General features: G+C 54.9%; 1 long non-coding RNA gene across 1 annotated transcript; it reads right to left on the minus strand.

Moving 5' to 3' along the window:
- Positions 1 to 4,605: 4,605 nt before the first annotated feature.
- Positions 4,606 to 6,547, minus strand: LOC131811885 (uncharacterized). Its single transcript, XR_009346156.1, has 3 exons — positions 5,865 to 6,547; positions 5,411 to 5,481; positions 4,606 to 4,899 (listed from the first exon to the last, which is right to left on the minus strand). It is a non-coding gene; the product is annotated as an uncharacterized LOC131811885 (long non-coding RNA).
- Positions 6,548 to 7,292: the final 745 nt, after the last annotated feature.

The following is a 7,292-nucleotide window of genomic DNA, read 5'->3' on the forward strand; positions in this document are numbered from 1 at the left end:
GCGGGACACCCGTCGACACTGGAGAAGGACTCAGCAGTCCCGGTCCGGTTCTAATGCTTAAGCCAAGCAGCTGGGCTGAGAGTATCTGTAACGTGATTCCTTGTCTCTCGTGTGTTCTTTTAACTCTCTTCTTTTGTGTTCATGAGCCGTAGTTTTAGCCTTTAGCTTGGGTTTCCCCTCTCGCTGCGAACCCTGGTTTTTCCCTTGCCCAGAAAGGCCGACCTGGTCCCTGCTCCTGCCAAGCAAGGGTGTACACTTCCAGCTCCACAGAAAACAACTTGCTCGTGTCAGGGGGCACGCTCTCTACTGTTTCGTGTAATAGGATTATAAATTATCTCCAACCCTAATGATCATGACCAATGAGAACGAGCAGAGCCAAGACCAGGGCTAAATTACCAAATTATCACATATGTGTGTTTCTATCTACGATAAAACCACTATGAGGCAGTGGTGGTGATAAGGATTTTTCTAAAAATTTTTCAACAGAACATGTTGGCGAAACAAACATACAAAATAAATGATCTATTTTCACTTTCTTCCTTTGTTTGATTTTCCTGGAGCACAAGATCCTACTAGAGACGATCCTACAGCCTCCCTCCCCCTCCAACTCACAGGGAGTCAGATATTTAAACTCACAAACACTCATTGCCCCAGGGCCTCACCCAGCCCCAGCCCCAGAGGCCGGCCCACACCTGCCCTGCCTTCCCACTCGCTCTGCTGGGTCCCCCGTTGAGCGGATGAACGAGCTCTCTCTGGCATCAGTTCTAACACAAAGAACACAGATTTGGGATGAAGAGAGGCTTTCACTCTGCCGTTGCAATCCGCAGTGTGAGCCTCCTTCTGTGTAAGAACCTCTCCACTGGTGGGACGGTGTGTTGTGACTCCCTGGCGAGGGGTAGGACCCTAACTGGATTCAGTAACAAATATAAAGATCTGGGCGCAGAGCGGACTCTGACCTCGCTCTAGCGACGCTTGTTTCCTCCAGAGCCGCTCCTTCCACCACGCCCTCCTGCGGTCCTCCCAGCAGTGCCGGCGGAGGGCGCCCTATTAAGGGCCCGTCCTTCTAGCAACACCTTCTGGCGTTTGACTGTGCAGGTGAGCAGGTTCTGACTAAGCAGTGGGGGTGGCGGTACCACCGGGCACACTCTGTGCAGGAGGAAACCCCAATCTTTACAACGAGGGAACCCTCTTTGCTTCCCTGTAAAATAGGCCCCACTAAACTCCTTTTGGTTGGGTCTTGGGAAATGGAAGAGCTCGATCATCTCAGGAAGTAGGCACACAGCTTCCCCGGGCAGCCTGCCCTCAGCTTCCGACCACCGTGCTCTGGAACGTGGGTGCTTCCCGCCTTGGGGCGCCCACAGCGGCCATCGCCGAACCGCGGGGCCCATCAGGATTCGGGCTGCGACCCGAGCAGCTGCCTCGGGCTGCCTTCAGCCCAAGAGACTCACTGGCATGATGTCGAGTGCGGGGAGGGTCGCAAACCTGACGGAGGACACAGAAGTCTGCCGGGAACTCCAGAATTCTGGAAGGTCAAAGCGCAGGAAACAGCATGGCCCTCTCTTTGTAGGAGAAGTCCGGCCGCGATTCTAGAACTGGACTCCGATGCCGCGACTGTCAGCAGACGCCCAGCATCACTTCCAGCTTGCGGGTCAAGGACCTGCAGGGGAGCCTCTAGAAGGTGCCTCGCAGGTCTGATGCCCAAGTTCAGACCACAAGGGCAGAGGAACGGAGCGTCACCGCGTGTCCCTGGACCCACTGACACGGCCCACCTTGGGGATTCTGCCCAGTCAACAGGGACTGGCGGCAGCCCGCTGCGTCTGTCCCATCGGCCTCACGAGATTCACACACGCACACACACACACACGCTCTTTGCCCCGACGTTCGTTTCCAAGAGCAGCGACTGGAACACGTGCCCCTCTCCTTATCTCGGGCGAAGAAGGCGCTTGCTCCCTCGCCAACGGTGAAGGCCCAAAGCCTCAATGGTGGCCGAGCGCGTGGCCGTGGACGCAGGGGTGCTCAGGTTCCACTCGCGAGCATCCCTGCTGCTCCCACACCCGCGAGCCGCACCGCACTGCTGTTGCCTTCCGCCGGCGTCTCAAACGGCCGGGACGTCCTCGTGCAGGACGGCTCCCAAATGTTGGCTCTTGAGGAATCCGAGGCTTGGGGGTCAACTGTGCGCACCTGTCCTGCCAGACGGTAGCCGGGACGAGCCGGCTTTTCCATCTGTATCCGCGTCCCGTGGCTGATCTCGCAACATGCCCCCCATCACCCACAGCTGCGGGCTTAATACAGAAGAAATTTACCCTTGAAAAGCTCTGGAGACCGGAAGTCCAAAATCAGGGTGTCGCCTTCATTGGTTCCTTCCATGACCCCGAAGCGGAGTCTGTTCTCCTGTCTCCCTCCAGGCTTCCTTCGTGCGCGCGTGTGTGCGAGCGTGCGGGGCGCAGGACGGAGGGTGAGTCAAAGCCCTGGTAGGGGCCCCCAGAGGAGCCCGTCCTCACAGCGAGGCTGACTCTAGGGTGACACCAGGTGCGTTGGCAACAGCGGTGAATCCCTGCACCAATCTCTCCCCCGGCCGGGCACCATCTCGCAGAGTGACCTCTAAAGTTCGCTGAATTCATGAGACTTAGCTAGACATTGCTCAAGGCTCATTACACACAGGAGTGGTAACTCCAGCTTTCTGAGAGCGACAGACGGACTCTAAACCTTAACTTGCCTTGCCCCTTTGTCCGGCGACTCGGTTGCACTCGCCCGCTGGTTCCCAGTGATCCCGGAATGCGGCGTATCAGAACCAGCCGCCGGTCTGCCAAAAGTGCAGTGTCCAAGGCCCCCAAACCACACCTGTGGGACAGCAGCTCTGGCACAGAGCTCCGGAATCTTCTTTTTAAATACCATCCCTTGGGATCCTTGCGCATTCCCCAAAGCCAGACAGGCCGCCGGGCCTGACGGGAGGAGCCAGCAGGGAGGTCCAGGGCCCCACAAGGTTTTTTCTATTTATCACCACACGTAGACTTAAAATAATCGCAGGTCTCTGGTGTGTCTTCTCTCCTAGCTCCTTAAAACCATAAGTCCGGCGGCGTTTGCATTTCTGTATCTGTTACAGGGAAGGTCTGACATTTCCCTGCAGCTCCAGGACTCACTGTCCAGTGCAGTGGCCACTGGCCCTGAGTGGTTATTTAGATTTAAATGAATGAAAGTTAAATACAACTTAACATGCAGTTCCTGGGTTGCACTAGCCGCGTCTCGGCTTCGCCCGGGACTTTGTGTCCCTGCAGAAAGTTCTTCTGACGCAGCAAGGCTCTGGAGGCCGGTTTGCCAGCCCTGGCTGCCCACAGGAGTCCCCTGGAGAGACTCCAAAACCCCAGTGCCCAGGCTGTACCCAGGCCGATTTAATCGTGACCTCTAGGGACGGGACTCAGCAATTTCTAGAGGTAGCTTGCACCAGAATCACTGGCGGGATTGTTGAAGCAGAGATTGCTCGGGGTGAGGGCACGGTGCGGGGAGGCTCCAGCCCCAGAATTTCCAATTCAGTAAGTGCAGGTTACGATGGGAGAATATGCATTTCTGACAAGTTCTGAGGTGCAGGCTTTGCGATCTGCGCCTCAGAAGGAAGGTCACTCAGGAGAGCATCTGCCTGTCCACAGAGCACCACGCTGTCCACCACGGTCCCCCTGCAGCCGCCCAGCAGCCCCCCCACCTCCTCCCATACTGCAAGGAACAGCAGAGAGCAAGAGCCCTGTTCCCGAAACAGGGGAAAGGCTCTGGAAGGCATTAGAACGATCCAAGGCAGAGACCCGACACACAGCATAAAAGGAAAGTTCTCTTTTTCTCCCAACTCCTGCCTCATGTTTTCTTTTTCATCCTGGTTCCCAAGTCCCCGAGGCTGCCGCCCATGGCTGCCCCTCCCGCCCAGCTTGGCTCCCATGATGAATGGGAAGGAGCCATGGGCCCCTCCCAGATGCTCCCGCCACTGCTGGGAGGGGAAATCCCGTGAGAGTCCCCCGTCCCGCGATCTGTCTCTCCGTCCCCAACCAAAGCAAAGATCCAGAAGGGTTGCACCTGTAAGCCCGGCTTGGTGCCGCCTGAAACTTCCGGATGCCAGAGCCCCATGTGTGCTATTTCGGGCTCACACATCTAGACCCACGACGACGAGAGCCCCCAAAGGGACGAGATCCGGCCAGCCTGCACCGGCCTCTGTCATCAGCCCTGCAGCACCTTGGTTCTGGTTAAGAGGTCGTCCTAACAGTCACGACACACAGACTTCCTCCTCCTTGCTCTTTCTATTCGTCTCATGTCTGATCTGAGGCTGCTCTTCATGCCAAGTGTCGAAGAGCATTCATAAGGTACAAGAGTTCATTCCTCGCTTAGCCTGTATTGTCCACTTCAAAAAAATGCAGTTGCGTCACCTGGTGTCCATCACTGTGCCTTAAAGAAAGGAGCAATGTTTGCTTCTTGGACTTGCTGGATTCCACTAACTCTAAATCTTAAATGTTATTTTGAGACACAAAAAAATCTTCCCTCTTTCTTTTTTTTTTTTTTTTTAAAGATTTTATTTGACAGGCAGAGATCACAAGCAGGCAGAGAAGCAGGCAGAGAGAGAGGAGGAAGCAGGCTCCCCGCTGAGCAGAGAGCCCGATGCGGGGCTTGATCCCAGGACCCTGGGATCATGACCCGAGCCGAAGGCAGAGGCTTTAACCCACTGAGCCACCCAGGCACCTCCCTCTTTCTTAATCCCTCGTTTTAAATTGCTATATTAGAGCACAACACGAGTACACCGGATCATACCGCGAGCCAGAAGGAAACCTGATGGGTCCAGGTCGGGTGCTGCCCGGAGTCCGGCAACGCCAGGGAGCACAGGTTCGCCTCATTGGTCTGTGTGGATGACTTTCCGGACGGTAACTGTTAAAGACATAAAGAACAAAATTATTAAAGTGCAGCACCACCGCCCTTCAGGCTCACCGATGGACGTGCCCGTCCACGGTTACTCTTCCCGTTCAGACCCGAACTGCATTCATGTCACAGAATAATGTATCTAAGTCTCTCCCTCCGGCCCCGGGGATGATGCTTTTCCTTTGCACTGAGGTCAAGCAGGAGGAGATTCCTTTTCCCCTGGAAAGGAATCCTGGACTCTGGGCACATTGTAGTTCCTCTTTCATTTCCAAGCACTACTGTGACATTTATAAATGTAATCCCCTAATTTGGTGAGGATGAGCCCCCCATCTCTAAGGCTCTGCCTTCAGTGCAACAAAGCCGGCAGGTCAGACCGCAACCGGGGGGGTTCTGACTCCCCAGACCTTTGACCACCCTCTCTCCCCTGGGCTGCAGCTTTTCAGCCAGGAAGTTAAAGAGAAGAAAAGCACAATATTTAAAATTCAATCACAAGTGTGCCCGTGCGTCATTAAAAGCAGACCTTTGTCCTGTTGCTTTCTGGACTGTGAATGTGGATTCTTCTTCTTGAGATGACTGTTGTACTTCGTTCTCCTGGAAAAAAGGAAAAGCTTTAAGCACCCTAAAATGAGGCTTTCACCTGATACTAATTTTCTTCTTAGTTATAAAGGCTATTGTTTGATTGAACAAAGAGGGATGGGAGCTGCGAGTAGCTGTTTACCGGACAGGGATGAGGGCACCGAGGGAGGTGGGGGAGCCTTCTTCATTAGAGACGCAGGGACTGGGATTAGCGCAGACAGACAAGCCCTCTATGGAAAGGGGGCACTGGATTTTCTTATTCTTCCCCTGCAACAAGACACTATACTTATCATCTGTTAACCGCCAATAACGTGTTTTAGACAGCTCTAGGTTAGTGTTAAAATTTAGATTAAACAAGCAGTTGGAGTCTGATTTTTAAAACAAAAACAACAACAAACCTTCCTAGAAGTCCACACTGGCGGGTTCACAGTCACACCACCATGTTGTGCAGAGCGGAGATGCCCACACGCAGCACACAGGCCCGAGGTGCCCATCGGCCACGTGGGTCTGAGTCCCCCACGGAATCCTGGCCCTTTGGGAGCCCGCCGTGCCTGACACGACACAGGCCTGCAGGAAACATTTGCGGGACAAAGGCTGAATGAATTTCACTCGAACTGAACATGACTCCTCTGTACCCACGGAATTCACTCTCCTTTCAGGGACTTGAAGTTTTGCTGAAACGGTTCTTCGGAAATCTCAGAGCAGAAAGGTTTCCAGCGCTTCAGAACTCGCCGGAAACCTCTGCAGTCAGAGCAGGAAACCCAGGTAAGCCCGACGCTCCTAGCCTTAGTCAGAATATTTCTGTTTTTAAAGAGATGAGCCGTGGGTGTGGTAAGGGACCGTGATCTCCTGTGATAGGTACTTGCCTGCTACCCACTAATTTGACGTTAGACCCGATCCTGGGTTTGTTTCAAATTCAGAGCACAGGAGACAGGAGTCAACAGTGTGTTTCTAATCTCCGGGGAACAAACTCAGAAATGGGAGGGGAGAGTAGCGGGTGCAGATCAAACAGGACGCAGGGGCCTTGTTTTTTTTTTTTTTTTTTTTTTTTTTTTTAAATTTTATTTATTTATTTGACAGACAGAGATCACAAGCAGGCAGAGAGGCAGGCAGAAAGAGGAGGAAGCAGGCTCCCCGCTGAGCAGAGAGCCCAATGTGGGACTCGATCCCAGGACCCCGGGATCATGACCCGAGCTGAAGGCAGAGGCTTTAAACCACTGAACCACCCAGGCGCCCCCAGGGGCCTTGTTTTTAACTGAACAGATAATCAGAGTATCCAGTGAAGGCGTGACTTGTGAGCCGGAGGTTACTCGATTGTCCCCTGACCCAGCGACGGGGCTGTGGCCCTCATTCCGCTCACCAGGGACCGCGTGTTGACCATCCGAGCGCCCTCACGGAAAGGCACACGGTTTTCAGCCGGGAAACACGAACACGGCGGGAAACAGAACTCGCTGCCGTTCGAGGGGCCCTTTTCCTCCGGTGGGAGCCCTGATCCTCCGGCTCCTGCAGGGCCGCCAGGAAGGGCTAGCGCAGCTCATGCCGGCAGCTTCAGGAGCAAATCGCGCTGCGCACGTTGTCCTGAGTGCGGGGACTCTGCGGGGTCCTCCATCGTGACCTCACTCAGCGGCTTTTCTCATGGGACAGTTTTCCGTTACAGGTGCGTGGCCGAGGATGCCCTGGGCAGGGTGGCTCATGCTGTGACTGCACCTGCCTGCTCGCTGAGCGCCCCTGGGTGCTGGGTGCGGGGTGCGGGGTGCTGGGTGCTGGCCGGGGCGTGGCCCTCCAGAAGGGGCTGCAGAGATGACGGTCCCGGCGGGGGGACCCAG

Source organism: Mustela lutreola, chromosome 11, assembly GCF_030435805.1.
Source record: "Mustela lutreola isolate mMusLut2 chromosome 11, mMusLut2.pri, whole genome shotgun sequence".
Classification (NCBI taxonomy): domain Eukaryota; kingdom Metazoa; phylum Chordata; class Mammalia; order Carnivora; family Mustelidae; genus Mustela; species Mustela lutreola.